The 16,995-nt window shown below is 43.2% G+C and overlaps 1 protein-coding gene across 1 annotated transcript in view; it reads left to right on the forward strand.

The window, feature by feature from the left end:
- The window catches only part of LOC102388229 (O-acetyl-ADP-ribose deacetylase MACROD2-like), a gene marked incomplete at both ends in the record, with an annotated part of 443,367 nt that overhangs the window by 364,800 nt on the left and 61,572 nt on the right, over positions 1-16,995 (forward strand). The window lies entirely within an intron of this gene.

Here is a 16,995-nt window from a genome sequence, read left to right on the forward strand (position 1 = left end):
GCCTATGCAGGGGGTTGGACTTGATGATCTATTGAGGTCCCTTCCGACCCTAGCATCTATGAATCTATAACAATGAACTGGTTCACAGTGAACTGGTTCAACGTAGTACTCGATATTCCAGGTATTCTTTTCAACTGTTCCAGGCAGCTTTAAATCAGTTTATCAGTCTCATATATCTGTCTGCTTCAGGTTTAAACAGGATTTAAACTGTTTTAAGTGTTATGAGTGTCAATGGCCTAAGTACTCCAGCCAGTATTTGTGTTGCTCATCCAAGATCTGTTGTTCCTTCTGATAGAATCTTTGTTCAAGTTCCTAGACACCATTTCATTGATTATAACTTACAACCTATATTGTGAAACCATACAAATGATGCCTTTAAGGTCACGTTTAGCAGTATTTACTTTACAGTGACCTTGACTTCAATATGATCCCTTGCACTTGAGTAAAACAAGGTATAAGGGTGTTTACAGGCCTGAGACCTAAGATGTCATTTTCATGTTGTGTTCTAGGTATAGTAAAAAAAAAACCTCCTTAAATCTCAGGTCTTGTGGTTACCCTTAGCAAATGCTCATTTTTCATGGCAACCACAGTACATTAGGAATGCTGTTATTAAACTGACACACTTGAAAAATATTTCTGAGTCAAGCACCAGTTATCTGTGGTTTGGGGGAGCAATTGTTTTTCCATAAATGTGCTCTAGATAAAAATGGCTCAGATAAAGGATTTAAATGGTGAAATAGCAACATTCCAGGTTGTTACAATGTCTACCTTAAACAGTCTAACAGGATTTCTGGACAAAGCCATTGCTAATAATTATATATATATAATTAGCTGCAAAAGCCTCTGTTAAAATATATATCTATATCTATTTTAATAGCTGCTTTTGCCTACAATTGACTGTAAATCTGTTCTACTGAGCAAATAACTACCTAAAGGCATGGGGATAAGACAGTCTATAATGGTAATAATTTTATGGTATTTTATCTCCTTTGCCTTTTTAGTTACACTGAGAGGTGCAGATATATTAGAGATGCCATCGCAAAGCAAATTAATTTTTAAATCGTCATACACAATCTGATCATGTTAGAAACATTTATAAATTGCTTTATGAAGGGTCTTAGTACATCCAAAAAGGCATAAAATCCCTGCACTAATACCTGGATAGAACCTACAATATACAGGGTAATTATCTTGCTTATATTGAGGAGTATCATTCTTCAGTAAATCCATAGACTTCAGAGGGATTTATTGTGTAAGGTCCTGATCACTTTGAGTAAGGAAATCACAGTCCTTCAGGAGTAGGTAATTTGTTGATCAATTTAGCTTCTTTATCTGCAATTAGAACATGAACAGATTGTGAATTCTCTGCATTCATTTGTCATCCACATGTATTCCACAAAATATTTTTTCATGGGTTTTATTTTACTCTGCAGATTGATGCAAAACGGCTTAGTGGGAATATTCCCAGGATTAGAAATGTTGAGCTTGCTCCCCAGACCACTTGGCTATTAATGGCACTTTGATTCTTCCTATCATTCTGAGAGACACAAGGCTCATAAAGCCTTTTACCTGACACTTGGACAAGAGAAAGGGTGTAGTTAAACTGGTCCTGCAAAATGACAGTGGACTATGCTTTTGGAAAACTGAAAAGGGAAGTGACGGTACCTCATGGCATACCTCGTTGTTTCTCATCTTTGCATGTTTCATGTGAGTGCTGTGAAAAAGAGGGAGAGGTTCTGGAAGAAGGATGGGAGCAGTAGGGACAAAAGGCCTTCTGAATGTTAGCAACAACTGGAGAAAGAACCTCTGAAAAATGCCTTAAAGGATGCAAAAAAATGAGATCAGGGATACTTTGTGATCCTTTTTTGAAGCCAGAGACTAATGAATGATTGACAACAAGGAAATTACTATAATGGGTCTGTGCCTTTGTGTTATTAGGAAACAAATTGGTAGTGCGAAGGGATATTATGTAAATGATGGGGAGAGCTGTTCCTGAATGGCTTTTTCTCTGTTGATTATTTCCCAAAAAGCCAATTACTGCATTTACAAATAACATAGGCATCAAATAACATTTCTTGTATTAAAAAAAAAGCACACATTGAAAATTTAAAACTAGTAGAACTGTGGTGCACCCACAATGTGCAGAGTTCACCAGTCCCTGTAAGTGAGGCAGTACAAATCGTTCTCTTTATCCTTGTGCACAGGAGTACATTGCTATATGCAGAGCTTGCCATGTGGTTGCTTGAAAGTGTGGTCCCAGTATGGGGTGTTTTCTACACTGTTCAGAACAGTGCTAGAGATGTAGTGTCTGTTTGATCTTTACAACAAAAGCTACTCAATCTCAGCTACTTCCCTCTGGTACATATCCCTTTCCAGGACCATATATTGTATTTCAAGCCTTTTGAGTCATCCCTCCATGCTCCTGCCTTTTGAGGTCCTTTGTTGTGATGCAGTGACCAGTTTCTTTTGTCTTTTTTTAACAGCATTGGCAGCTTCTAAGCAGGTAAAAGTCCCCTGTGCGCATGGCTTGTGGCATTGTGACATAAAGGGAAATCAGGAAAAAGTACAAATATTTATTGTCCCATTCCTAATCCCGCTGCCAGTACTGAGAAAGTGTTAGTTTCCCCACAGTTTTAAAAGCCATTCTTATCTTCTGTTTCCACTTCCACCTTGCAAAGTGTCAGATTACTTCCCCTTGACTAGGACCACTGCAACATCCTGGGTAGGTGTGCAGTGCAGTGGTGGTTTTGAGCACAGCTGGACGCATGCCTGCAGTAGTTTTAGATGGCTGTTGGGTAGATAGGGGACAGAAATGCTTTGGGAGGATGTTATCCTACCCCTTGTTACCCTGAGGTGAGTTCTGAGAAGGCGTACAATGATCTTGTGCAAAAAAGGGAATGGTTGCATCAGAACGATACACAGCACCGCTGCTTGCCAGAATGATGTTCACTATTCTCCATCCCTGCAGGTGCACAGATGGAAAGAAATACTATTTGAACAGTCCAAAGGAAACTATTGCCTTGCAATATGTTTGGCACTGTTTTTAGCTTATGTTCTCTTTCACAGCAGCTCGTCATAAAATTCACTACAACTTACCTAGAATTGTCTGGAAATTGTCTTCCATCCAAAAGTTTCATATAATCACAAATGTCTTATAATGGTTTAAAATATCTATGCATTATGAATTGTCTCTGAAGCCAGACTTGAGCTAGCTTGCCTCATAAAAACTCAAGCTATCTAAAAAGCTGTGGGCATTTATAATACTTCAGACTGCATATCTCCTATGGCATTTTGAGTTTCTGTGTCTGTAAAAACACAACCCTGTATTGGCTGTAAAAACACAGCCCTGTATGGCTGCCCTGCAATAAATTTGATTTGTGCAGTCTCCACCTCATCACACCCAGATCTTGCCTGGGTGAGGGGGAAAAAGCAGGAAGCAACTTAGGAATGGTGGGGGTTGATTCACGAAGTGTGGCCATTGGTAGTAGATTTTGATATTATACAGAAGTAAAACCTTTTCAGTTGTCCAGAACAGATACCATTTTGAGCACACTGAAAGAGAGGTTTTTAGAACTCTTCTTTCTGGCAGTGACTGCTGGATTCATAAGTTGTTCAAATCCGCCTCTGTGTTTTTTATTTTAATACATTATATATTACTTACTGGTACTGAACCCCTCTGAATCTCTCTTCCATGGTAGTTCCTGTCTAGCTGTATACATGGAGTTCTTTTGTAATCTCTGGATCTGCCAAGTTATTCATTTTTTGGCTGCCTGGAAAAATCTCCTCTTGGTTAGATCCCATTATACGCATGGCCCAAGAGTATTTGTTGTGACTTCAGGGGTGGGGCTGCTATCTGAATTTAGCACATCATTTTTGGTGGCAGGGCTTGTGAAAATGCACTCTCATTTTTCATAGTGTGGACAAATAATGGGAGTGTTGATTCAGATTCTGTTTTGGTGTCTCACTTTCTGGCACTTCTCCCAAACCTCCTCCTAGGAGTACCCTTTCTGCTTCATTTGTTCTGATAGTGGGCCTATCTACCTTGTGTCCCTAGGCCTTCTGAGGAGGGATGCTCTCAAGCACACCTTATCAACTTGTTCCCATTTGTTTGCATCCAACTCTGAAATACATTTCCAGAGTTGGACGCACTCTGCCACTAAATTTCTGCTACTTTAAGTGCATTTATAGTCATGAGGGTCATATACAGATGACCTGGAGGACAGATATGGAGTGCTAGCAACACAGGAGGAGGAGAGCATTCCATTGGTGGAAAAGCCCAGGCCAGGAATCCCCAAGGTGGGGAGGATTGAGACCACTGCCACAAAGGGGAAGTGACAGGTGGTATTCATTGACCTGTTGTCCCAAGAGGTCTGCTGCTTGCCTGGAGCCCAGATCCAAGATGTCATGGAAGGATTACCAAGACTCACCAGCCCTCTGACTACTACCCCAGGCTGTTGTTGGGATGTTATTCCAAGAAGAAAGATTTCTAGGAAGAGTTGGGATCCACCTGACCAAGAGAGGAAAGAGAATATTTGCAGACAGCTCACTAACCTAGTGAGGAAGGCTTTAAACTAAGTTTGATGGGGGATAGAGAACAAAGCTGTAAGGTAAGTGGGGAAGTGGGGGACCTGGAGGAAGCAGGAGCAGGAGGGGGCAATTCCTCTTTCTGAGGAAGTAGGGCAATTGGCTAGTCACCTCCGGTGTCTGTATATGAGTGCACGGAGCCTGGGAAACAAACAGGAAGAATTGGAAGTCCTTGCACAGTCAAGGAACTATGATGTGATTTGAATAACGGATACTTGGTGGGATAGCTCGCAAGACTGAAGCACTGTCATAGGTGGGTACATAATGTTCAGGAAGGACAGGCAGGAGAGAAGAGGAGGAGGAGTTGTGCTGTATGTAAAAGAGCTGCATGATTGTTCAGAGTTCCGGTATGAAACTGGAGAAAGGCCTATTGAAAATCTCTGGGTTAAGGTTAGAGAGGAGAGCAACAAGGGTGATGTTGTGGTGGGTGTGTGCTATACACTACCAGACCAGGAGGATGGGTAAATGAGGCTTTCTTCAGACAGCTAGCAGAAGTGTCCAGAGCATGCCCTGGTTCTCGTGGGGGACTTTAATCACCTTGACATCTGCTGGGCAGGAAATACAACAGTGCACAGGCAATCCAGGAAGTTTTTGTAGAGTGCTGAGGGCAACTTCCTGGTGCAAGTGTTGGAGAGACCAACTAGGGGCTGTGCTCTTGAGCTGCTGCTCACAGACAGGGAAGAATTGGTGGGGAATGTAGAAGTGGATAGCAAGTTGAGCAGCAGTGACTACAAGATGATTATGTTCAGGATCCTGACAAAAAGAAGGAAGGAAGGAGAGCAGCAGAATATGGACTCTGGACTTCAGAAAAGCAGACTTTGACTCCCTTAGGGAACTGATGGGCAGGATCCCCTGGGAGGCCAATCTGTGGGGGGAAAGGAGTCCAGGAGAGCTGGTTGTATTTTAAACAAACCTTACTGAGGGCACAGGAACAAACCATCCTGATGTGCAGGAAGAATAGCAAATGTGGCAATCAACCAGCTTGGCTTAGCAGAGAACTCTTAAACCCAGAAAGGAAGCTTACAAGAAGTGGAAGCTTGGACAAACAACTAGGGAGGAGTATAAGAATATTGCTTGGGCATTCAGGAATGAAGTCAGGAAAGCTTAAAATGCAACTGGAGTTGCAGCTAGCAACGGAGATGAAGCATAACAAGAAGGGTTTCTATAAGTATGTTAGCAATAAGAGGAAGGTCAGGGAAAGTGTGGGTCCCTAACTGAATGGGAAAGGCAATTTAGCGACAGATTATGTGGAAAAGACTGAAGTACTCAGTGCCTTTTTTACCTCAGTCTTCACAGGCAAGGTCAGCTCCCAGACTACTGCACCGGGCAGCACAGTTTGTGGAGGAGGCAAGCAGCTCTCAGTGGTGAAGGAACAGGTTAGGGACTATTTAGAAAATCTGGACATGTACAAATCCATGGGGCCAGATGCAATACATCCAAGGGTGCTGAGAGAGTTGGCTGATGTGATTGCAGAGCCACTGGCCATTATCTTTCAAAACTCGTGATGACTGGGGGAGGTCATGGATGATTGAAAAAGGGGAAATATAGTGCCCATCTTTAAGAAAGGGAAGAGAGAGGATCCATGAAATTACAGACAAGTCAGCCTCGCCTCAATCCCTGGAAAAATGGAGCAGGTCCTCAAAGAATCCGTTTCTAAGTACCTGGAGAATGCGATTAGCAGGGATCCTGGTTTTTTCTGATTTAAAACAAAACCCCAGATTTTTGGTGAACCCCCCCCCCCAATCTACATTTTTCCAATATTTAAATGAAACACTGCTCATTATATATATATATATATAGTGGTGTTTCATTTTAATCAAAGAAAATGTGGATTTGGGGTTACTTTTTTTAAATGGAAAATTGGGGATTTTTAAAATCAGAGAAACCAGGATCCCTGGACTGATTAGGAACAGTCAGCATGGATTCACTACTGGCAAGCCATACCTGACCAGCCTGATAGCCTTCTGTAATGAGGTAACTGGTTCTGTGTATGCAGGGAAAGCAGTAAATATAATAGACCTTGATTTTAGCAAGGTTTTTGATACCATATCTCACAGCATTCTTGCAAGCAAACTGGGGAAGTATGGGTTGGATGACTGGACTGTAAGGTGGATAGAAAGCTGGCTGGATTGTCAGGCTCTACAGGTAGCAATCAATGCATCAGTGCCTAGCTGGCAGTTGGTATCAAGTGGAGTGCCCGAGGGGTCAGTCCTGGGGCTAGTTTTGTTCAATATCTTCATTAATGATCTGGAAGGTGGAATGGATTGCACCCTCATCAAGTTTGCAGATGACACCAAGCTGGGGCATGCAGTAGTTACACTGGAGGGTAGGGCTAGAATTCAGAGTGACCTAGGCAAAGTGGAGGGTTGGGTTAAAAAAAATCTCATGAGGTTTAACAAGGACAAGTGCGAAGTCCTGCACTTAGAACAGAAGAACCCCATGCACTTCTACAGCCTGGGGACTGACTGGCTAAGGAGCAGCTCTGCAGGAAAGGACCTGGGGTTACAGTGGACAATACGATGGATATGAGTCAGCAATGTGCCCTTGTTGCCAAGAAGGCTAACAACATACTGGTTTGCATTAGTAGAAGCATTGCCAGTAGATCGAGGGAAATAATTATTCTGCTGTATTCTGTGCTAGTGAGGCCACATCTGGAGTATTGTGTCCAGTTTTGGGCCCCCCACTATAGAAAGGATGTGGACAAGTTGGAGGAAGTCCAGTGGAAAGCAGCCCTCCAAAGAGGCCAGTCAAGTCCAGGAACTCTGCAGAGACCCACACAGAAGCATGGGTAGGTGGCATGGACATTGCTGATATAAAAGGCATCTCACTCCAGGGGCCAGATCAAGTAATGCATCTATTTTTGTAACACGCTATCATCTTACTGAGCCACAGAAAGACAGTGAGGAGGACCCAAGTAACTGTTGTACTAAATGTATTTCAGGGACTCAAGCTGGGTAGAATAGGATCACCCGTATGCACTTAGATCAACTTATGCACCTGGTAGGTGGAGTGGAATACGTCCCCTGATGTGTCCTCAGTGCTACTAGAAGCACACCTCCTTGAGTGTTAGCATTTGTCCAATTAAGATGATCACAGAGAAATGGAAGTCATAGAGGTCTATATACAGACCTACCCAGATACAAAGCAATGAAGTTGGGGCCAGCAGTAGGAGGATTGCTAGCAATGGAGTGGTTAGGTTTGTCCACACACTGAAACAAATTAATTACAAAGTGTGGTTACTCTTGTTGCAAGGAGGATTAGTTACTACAGGCTCAGAGGGCAAATAATTCACTTTAGGATATTGTTTGACACCATAAGATGAGCAAACTAAAGTCAATCTGATATTATATCCCTGTATAGATGAGCATATCCAGTTACAAGAATCCTTTCTCCCTGCTGTGTTGAGTAGTGTCTCATCCCCATATAAAATATTCCAAGTGCGTTTCATTTATTGCTCAGTAATGTTCTGTCATCACCAGTCACTGACAGAAAGTAACTTCATATGCTTGAGTGCTTCTAATTGCAAAGGATGCAGTTAAATTTTTGTCCATCTCATTCAACTGCTTTTCTGCCAGGCTACTGATGAGGCTTTGTAAGAAACCTACCGTCAAACTGTGTCTGGAAATGTCAACCTATAATACATAATATTTCTAGTGTGAATACACCAGAAGGCAGGTGAGTTTGAAATGCACTTTAGTGAGTATTCTTATAAGTAAAATGCAATCATTTTTTTTCATGGGAAGGAAAGGATTGCAGTAGAATTTTTTTTTTGGATGGATTAATTTTGTATCTGTTCACTGAACTCAGGTGTGCAATATGAACACCTGTAACAGAAATCCAAGTCTGAATACTGCTAGAGTAGAACAATTTTATTCCATTTATTTGCAATTGGAATAGAAGCCAATACATAACATATATGTGTGGGCTAGACTTGTATTGGTATGTGTATTCTACTGCACATCAAGTTATACAATACATAAAAGAAGCCATCTCTGAGGTGGCATAAAGAAAAGTGTCTAACTTCTTAGGAATTGGGTACTAAAGATTTCTATTTGATATGGTTTCAAAAACTACAAACACATTTTACATTCAGTGAGACTCCAGAATTGTGGGCCTGTGTAACTAAGCAACCTAGGAAAAGAAAGTGTACCAATGCTGCAGTAGGGTTTAGATGTACAGTGTGTTTCCGTAGAAAATTCTTCATAATAAAAACTGCATAAGCAAAAATTGATCAAACTTAGCCTGCATTGAGGCAGAGTTTTATATAACACCTATCAGTCTGGTATTCTAGCACTAAAAGAATTAAGGAACACAAAATAGGCAATGGGTATAGAGGAAGGCCTTTATTTAAAAAAAAAAAGAAGATGATGTTTGTATACCTTGAGATGTATCTTATATGGAAATAGTTTGAATTTCTCTGACAGGGAGATCTACATTGCACTCCTTGGGTAAAAATAAAGTTTTTCAGTGCCTGTTTATCTATCCATTTGAAGTGTTTTGGTAGAGAGTGGAGTTGAAAGGATCAGAAAGGGCAAAAAAATCCATTAACTGCTCTCTGCCACTTCCGTCCCATCATTAAGTTTGGGGCAGCAGAGGGGGATTTTGTTATGTTGCAATTAATAGACTCTGATGAGTTAAGGAAATGTGTGGTCTGTGGGCTGACTAGGTACTGCTGCAGTATAGAACAAAAAGGGAAGAAGTAAAAAAAAAAAAAGAGAGAGACTTCTGCCAGAAGATACTTGTGAAGTTTTGTTAAGTACAAGATATTTCCAGTCAGTAAGGAGTGAAACCAGGCTTGCAAAGCATGGTTAAAAAGTTAGAATCCCTAGGGATGTCCAGACAATCAAGTAGATGCTTGTAAGAAGCTTTGTGGTAGATGCATAACTATGATAAAAAAGTCATGCAGGAGTTGGAGGACACATACAGTCAACCTGTTAGTTTGATTTTATTATGCTGGTTTACCAGCGCCATTTATAATCCATACTACTTTGTAGCACATGGAGTTTTTTTGATCACTCAACCCCCCACCCCCCCACCCCCAAAACAAAAAACCCCCCACCCAAAGTTGATACACAGGGTGCAAACAGAAGTGACAATTTTCACCCAATCTGGTCACAGATTGGACAAAAACAGTCTATAGCCTTGACCAAACACAGGTACATAGCTGCAGAGGACTTCAAAATGGCTAATCAGGTGAAAATCTGAACCCTCATTGCATAAGGGGGCAGATGAAAACATTTCAAAACATAGCACCTTCTGTTACTTCTGTCTGTGCTGTCTCTCAGCCTGTTGCTGTTTTCAGAGTGGGAGGAGCGAAAGGGAGTGGAGGAAGTTTGGTCTGGGGGCTTTTCAGCCCCCTCTGCAGGATAGGGCAGGTGTATTGGAGCAACACCTCCCCCCCCCCCCCTGCTCTAAGGGGGGGGGGGGGGGCTCCAATTCACCCACCCCTGGCTGGGAACCCCTAGAATGAATTCCCTCTGCTCCCTTTCCCCCCTCCCATTCTGAAACAGGGACAGGCTGGGAGATAGGAGGGGCCATTTGTAGGGACAATTGACTGCAGGCTGCAGCCAACAACTAGATTCCCCTTCCCCCTGGAACCAACAGTGAGCTTCTGTTTGCTCAGGGGAGGTGTGGGAGGGGATTATTGCAACTCAGAACACTTCCTGCAAAGTGTTCTCAGTTATAGCAGGGAGCTGCACTTCTGTCTGCACCCACAGTTTGGTTTCAATTTTCTTTAGATGTCATGAACATTTCCATTATCTTCGTGGTCAAATCTTGAAGTTCTTGCCAACTAAATGCTCAAGGGCAGGAACTTTAGGAGATTCCCAATTTTTGTACCAAAATAAATAAATAAATAAATAAAATCAACCCCATACTAGAAGAGAGTGAGTGTGTGTGTGTGTGTGTGTGTGTGTGTGTGTGTGTGCGTGCGCGCCTGTAAGGTGTCAGTGATGTTATTGCAAATTCATCTGTTCTCCTCTGTTTGCCTCTTTCCTCCATTTATTTGCAAAGGCAGTGAAGCAAAGCTCCATGCATAAAGATTTGTCTTGTTTCATGTTTTTAAGTCGCGCCCTGTATACATAAACCACTAAAGAGCTGCATTCAGTAGGAAAATCTGCCATTGTGAAAAGAAGCAAAGAAAGATGCCATGTGTAACAGGAAAGGCACCTGGGATTGCCATCATGCCCTGTTTTGACTACCCCTATCCTGTCATGCTCCCACTCTAGCCTGTCAGGGTCTCACCCTGCTTCCTCGCCTGCCATACCCTGTTATAAAAGTAATGACGGGAGACTGGTAAACCTAGATGCTCGCTTTCTCTCTCCATCTCAGCTTCACTCCCTTCATTCCTACATGCTTAAGGACTAAATTCATGACCTCCAACCACCCCCATAGTAAGGCCCGTGCCTCACAGGTGCCACTGCAGATTCATGCACCAACTTGTATGGGCTTCAGCTGTCTTAGCTTTAGCCTGCTGGTCACTGTTTCCTGCAGGCTGCCAGCCTAAACCCACTTCCTATGACCCAGCTTCTGAGTCTCAGCCTTGTCCAACCCTTGGTTTGTCTCATTTGGCTTGGGCCCTTGGCCCCTGGCCCCCATCTCCTTGCTCTGCGCTCCTGATCACCCCTTTTCAGGCTCTGGCTCTTAGCCCTCCTGGCTTCAGGCTACCTCTGCTCCCTGTATGGTTTTAGATCCTGGCCCCCTCAGCCTCTGCTCACCTATCATGGGCCCCCAAGCCCCTGGCAGGGCTCAAAACATCTTGTGGTGCTCAGGCACCCCTGTGGTGTTAAGTCTCTCTGCACCACACGCCCCCCGGGTGCCCTGCTGTGGCTCAAGTCTACATGTACCATTTAGGTGCCCCTCCCCCTCACCCCATCCTGCATGTCCTCCTCCTCTCCCCTTTGTAGCCATAAACCAGTCCACCGGTATAAGACTCTAACCTGAAATAAGCCCTCTAGCTATAATGTAACGTACCAACTGAGTGTGAGCACAAACTCCAGGTCCTTGGCTAGATCACTCAGCTTGCTCCTACCCTGAGTCCTATTCCCTTGCAAATCAGCAGTATCCTACTTGCATTACTCCCAAGGAAATCCAGGTCTGAGCCAGGAGATCCTCTGCAGCTCTCCTGCCCTGGAGCTCTTTCCTCAGCAACTCCCAGAGCCAAACTGACCACTCTGGCTTAGGCCCTAGGTTTATATGGCTGGAAGCCACATCCCATTTTGGCCACCTGCCTTCCCCAGCTCTGCACAGGGTTTTTCATGTCAATCAAAGGCCAGCCTGCCTTCCTGCAGCCACAGCCAGCTGAACCTGCTGTCTCTTCTTAAAGGGGCTGTAGCCTCCTGGCCTCTTCTCTCCTTTCCTTACTCCCCAAGTAACAGGGTCTGTTAACCGTGATAGGCTAGAAATAAGAAAACACAGCTGGGAGGAAGGAGAGCCATGACAAAAACTGGGGAAAGTGGAGAAATACAAGGAGGAATCAGGAGGGTGCGCTGATTGAAGTAGGTGAAAGATGACACTCAGTAGTGTGGTGGGCCACAGGAATGCAGGTCTTGAACACTGATCAGACCAGGCAGCTGCTTACTGCAGTTAATAGTGGACTCTGGAGCATGACCTGTGAGGTAGGTATATTGTTAAAGCAAAATAGATTGTGTGTTTAACACAAGGTCTCCTTGAATTAATGTGAAAAACAATGCAAAAAGAAGTCAAAGCAATGAAGAGGATGTAGGTTTAATAGCTTTGAGAATTATAATGGTAATCAGAGCTTTTCACCTGTCTATTGCCAACTCAAATCTAGCACAGATTGATATTTTGAGCTATTTGACATTTCTTTGCCAGTGTGGAATGAGTAAGTGAGGCAGAAGGAGACCCTGAGAGAGGCAAGGGGAAAAAAAAATCACAGGATATGCTAAGTTGCCTCTTTTTTTCTGTTTCACTAATATGGAGAGCAGTACAATCATTCTGTTTCACAGACCTCTGCAGGTAGCAAATGAGAGGGGAATGAAAAACCGACAGATGTGGCTTGATATATGAATCTAATAGGGAGCCCATGACTTGAACAAATGAATGTGCTCTCAACAACCTGCATCCAGATCCCTTATCTAAGATCTTTATAGTCACAATTACGCCAGATAATATGTATGTTAGAGAGCATGTTCCATCAGAGGTTAAATCTTAAAGTTAATCTCCTTTATGCTTGGTTTTACAGTGCTCTTCATATATGTTATCTACTGTATTCCTTATTTTTATATACTTAAGCCCAACAATTATCTAGAGACTTAGTTCTCTGACCCACATGCCACATTCTGGAATAAATGTCTTCCCCATAGCATAAAGCTATAAAATCTTAAGGTAGTTCTTCACTGGGGAAGCCTGCCAATGACAAAACCCACCGAAGTTTTATGTGTGGGCTGCTGACAGGGGTCCTTCTGGGAAGCAAGATTTGTCGTCTTTTTTTTTTTTTTTTTCCCAACACAACTTTTTGAGGAAATCAGTCATCACAGGTACAGGTTACAGGGCTTTAATGGAAAAAGCTGTGCAGCAGGGACCCATTCTGCTTTTTGCAAATATAGCGTGGAATATATATAGACAGGAGGGCTACATGAGTATTTTCCTATGTTGTGAGTTGCTCAAAAGCTTTTGAAAATTGGTTCTCAGTTAGTGGGACCTATGCAGTGGGATTCAAAGAGTTACTTTTCTTTGGCTTGTTTTACAGAAAGTAAATCTGGGAAGCAAGTAATATTGACAGTAACTCTTTAAGAAAATGTTTGTTGTCATCCAAGATCTACTCGTGGGTCCTTGTGGTTTTATTAAACTTCACTTTGAGATTGACAACATCCATGATAAATATATTAAACCAGACCTGGACCTTTGGACAGGTTTCTGTACATAGCTTAGGTGGGGTAAAAACCTATTTTTGTAAGAAAGAAAAAAGGGAACTTTTTATGAACAACAAAATGTATAATGCTCTAGGTTTGGCATTGTGCAAGCTACAAGGGACATCAATGAAGGACTTTTTTTCTTTGTTTTTACTTCTTCATAATTGACGTACCAAGAAGCTGCCCTTGGCATAGAATGTTTTGAAGAGAAATTATCAGTCTTGGACATAGATTCTTTAAGCGTAGAAATGGCTCGCTTAGGGTAAACGATCATTCTTGATGTGAAACTCTGGTGACTAAAGATGATATATAATGCTTCGGCTTCCAAAAACAAATCAAGGTCAAAGGGACTGCTTTGTTGCTTGATATGTAAGCACTTCCTTTTTGTATATTAGAGCTGTGAGTGCAGGAATTTCCTTGAGCAGTTGTTTGGCTACCAGAGAGGGATCTGAGCCAAACAGAATCAAATTTAGACATGAATGTGAAATAGAACTTAAAAAACCCCCCATTTTTAGTAGTGGCATAAGCACTTAGAACCCTATTGACTTTCACTGAAACTTAGCCTCCTTGCCTTAATTAAGGTAGCTCATAATTAGTTCTTAAAGGGAGTAGTTTTCACTTTAGTTTTGTATTACCAAAAGACTGTGGTGCTTTTTCATAATGTCAAATTTCTTGCCTGTTGCCATGATTGCCAGGTTACAAGGTATCCTGTTGCTCTGGGAATTTCATATTCCAAGCCACATGTAATATAATTAAGAACACCCATAGAAAGTCTGCTGATGTATGCATGTCAAGATACCACAGCACTATGCAAATTAAATGCTGAGGCTGATATACAGTATTTGGTATATTTTTTATGTTGGATTCAGTATAAATACCTTCATAGAAAGACCATGTTATTGGAAAATAAATGTTTAAAAAGCTCTCTGTTTACTGAATATTTTCTAAATGTTTTGTGGAGAAATTTAAAAACCAAGGGTGAAATACTAGCCGTGTTGTATTCAGTGGCAAAATTCACTTTGACTTCAGTGGAGCCAGATTTTTTCATCTTTGTTTGCCAAGATAATCCTTTAGAAATGCCTGAAGTTTCTGTTTCTAGGGAGTTAACTCTGTTTTGTTCTGTTTGCAGGCATGCTCAGTAAACATTATACCAGCCCAAATAACTATTTAGCAAAATGAGGAAAAAGGAACAAAAATGTGCAGTGACTTTATTCAATTTTATTTGTGTGTGAAGACCTGGAAAACACTTGGGAGAACCAGTTCTTCAAGTTCTTTCCTGATGGCCCTTTTGAAATGCTTAAGTAAAATTGCTTTAGAGTCTAGACCACAAATCATTAGGGCAACAAGGCCTCAACCCCACAATAATACCCCACAAAAAAACCCTAGGCACAAGCAAAACCCCATTGATTTCAGTGGAACTTGGGGGTAAGAGTTTAGGGATGTGTATTTGACTGCAGAATTTGGACTTAAATATGTAAATTTATCTCCCAACCCTGTCGACCACAATCCTGCAAAACTTTCATGGAAGTGGATGAAAATGTTGCTGTCATAAGGGCTGCAGAAGCAGACTGTTAAGATCTTAAAATAAATGTTTCTGGAAGACTGGATTTTTTCTTGAAATGTATGCTATACCTTGAACCAGAGTTACAGACTTGATATGGAAATTGCTGTGTGAGATTCTAGTGAGGTCTGCTTTATACAAGGATGACATACCCGATAATCATAATGGTCCTTCTGTCCTTAAAATCCATTAAACTGCCTAACCAAAAAAACAGTTCCTGAAGTAACTCGCTCACCAAATCCCATAGTTCTGAGCATTCACTTTTCCTGTAATGGTTTGTGAAGAACTAAACAAGGTGGTGCTAATTAGGACTGATCAAATATTTTTCATCAAAACTGGTTTTGCTGGAAAAGTATATTGTTGACCAAATGAAACTTTTGCCAAGAAGGTATGTGCTTTCTATAGAAACTGGGACTTTTCCCTGAAGGAAACAAGCATACAAAAATGTTTGGATTTGAGGTTTAAAGTCTACATTTTCCATGTAAATTTAAAACAAAAGTTTGCTTTTGTTTACATTTTCCACAAGAAAAATCCAGCTAGCTCTTGTACAAATGCTTCAAGAAACCTAAATAGCAAGATGAGATCCACATTGCTTTTAAGCAAGTGGGGCCAAATCCTGGAGAGTAGAGGTGGGAGCACTACTGAGTGCCAGAGTTTTACTTCCCCGCACACAGACTGCTTCTATAGCACTGGCTTCTCAGACACAGGCTGCAGGCTCCCCAGGGGCCTCCACTTTGGTGCCTCCTCTCAAGTGGTACCTGGGGCTGCTGTCCCACTCGCCTATGCTTAGTTACACTACTGCATTGAAGAATGAGAACTATGCCATTGAAGACCATTCATATGTAAGTCAGGGCAGAACTCAGCACCACTGAGTTTTGATGGCTGGATAAAACCAATCTAACACATTTTCTAAACCTAAGTGTAAAACCTTGGGCAGTTGCAAACAAACTTAAGATAAATATGAAATATGCAAGATTATTCATTGCTGTCTTCTATTTGCTCCTTAACCACCAGGGATCCTGGTTTTCCCTGATAAAAAACCCACAAATTCTCTGATAAAAAAAATCACAAATCCATGATTAAAATGAAAGGCCCCTCACCCCCCACCATGCCCCCTGGCTCTGCTGGTGCCCCTCATCCCCTTCCCCCCATACCCCCCTGGCCCTGCTCATGCCCCTTTCTCCCTCCCACATCCTCCCCAGCCCTGATGGTGCCCCTCTGCCCCCGTTCACAACCCCTTGCCACCCCCAGCCCTGCCAGAGGGGGCCCCCAGCTGCCAGGGCAATAGGGCCAGGGACCCAGGTCCTCAGCCCCCTGCTCCCTGCCACTGAGCACACTCCCTGGGGATGGGGGCCCGTGCTCCCCAGATCTGTGTGTGGGGTGGGGATGGGCTGAGGCTGTCACCCTACTTCCCTCCCCCAGGGCTTCCACAGCCCAGTAGGTGCGACCCAGCACTGCAGGGAACAGCGGGGCCACACAGAGAAGCTTGTTGCCTCTGCGAGCTCTGCACTGCCCTGGCAATGTGTCCCTTGCGTGTCCGGCACAGGTCCCCCTGCCCCTCCTCCACAGTGCAGTAGGTGCAACCCAGCACTGCAGGGAACAGCGGGGCCACACAGAGAAGCTCGTTGCCTCTGTGAGCTCTGCACTGCCCTGGCATTGTGTCCCTTGCGTGTCCAGCAGCAGCGAGGTGCATAACCCCATGCTACTGCCCCCCACTGCTGCCACATGTACATGGGATGCTTTGCCAGGGAAGCACAGGGCTTGTATCAGCAAGGAGGTCCCACATGGCTACACTGTTCCCTGCAGCACTGGGTCTCACCCACAAGGCTGCATGGACCCCCAGGGGAGGACAGCAGGGTGGAAGCATGAGCCCACAGTGGGCAGCCCATGCCTGTCCACACAGAGATCTGAGGGGCACAGGTCCCCCTGCCCCTCCCCAGGAGCATGCATAGATGCCAGGAGCCATCCCTACCCTCC

This window comes from Alligator sinensis, unplaced genomic scaffold (genome assembly GCF_000455745.1).
Source record: "Alligator sinensis unplaced genomic scaffold, ASM45574v1 scaffold1360_2, whole genome shotgun sequence".
Taxonomy (NCBI): domain Eukaryota; kingdom Metazoa; phylum Chordata; order Crocodylia; family Alligatoridae; genus Alligator; species Alligator sinensis.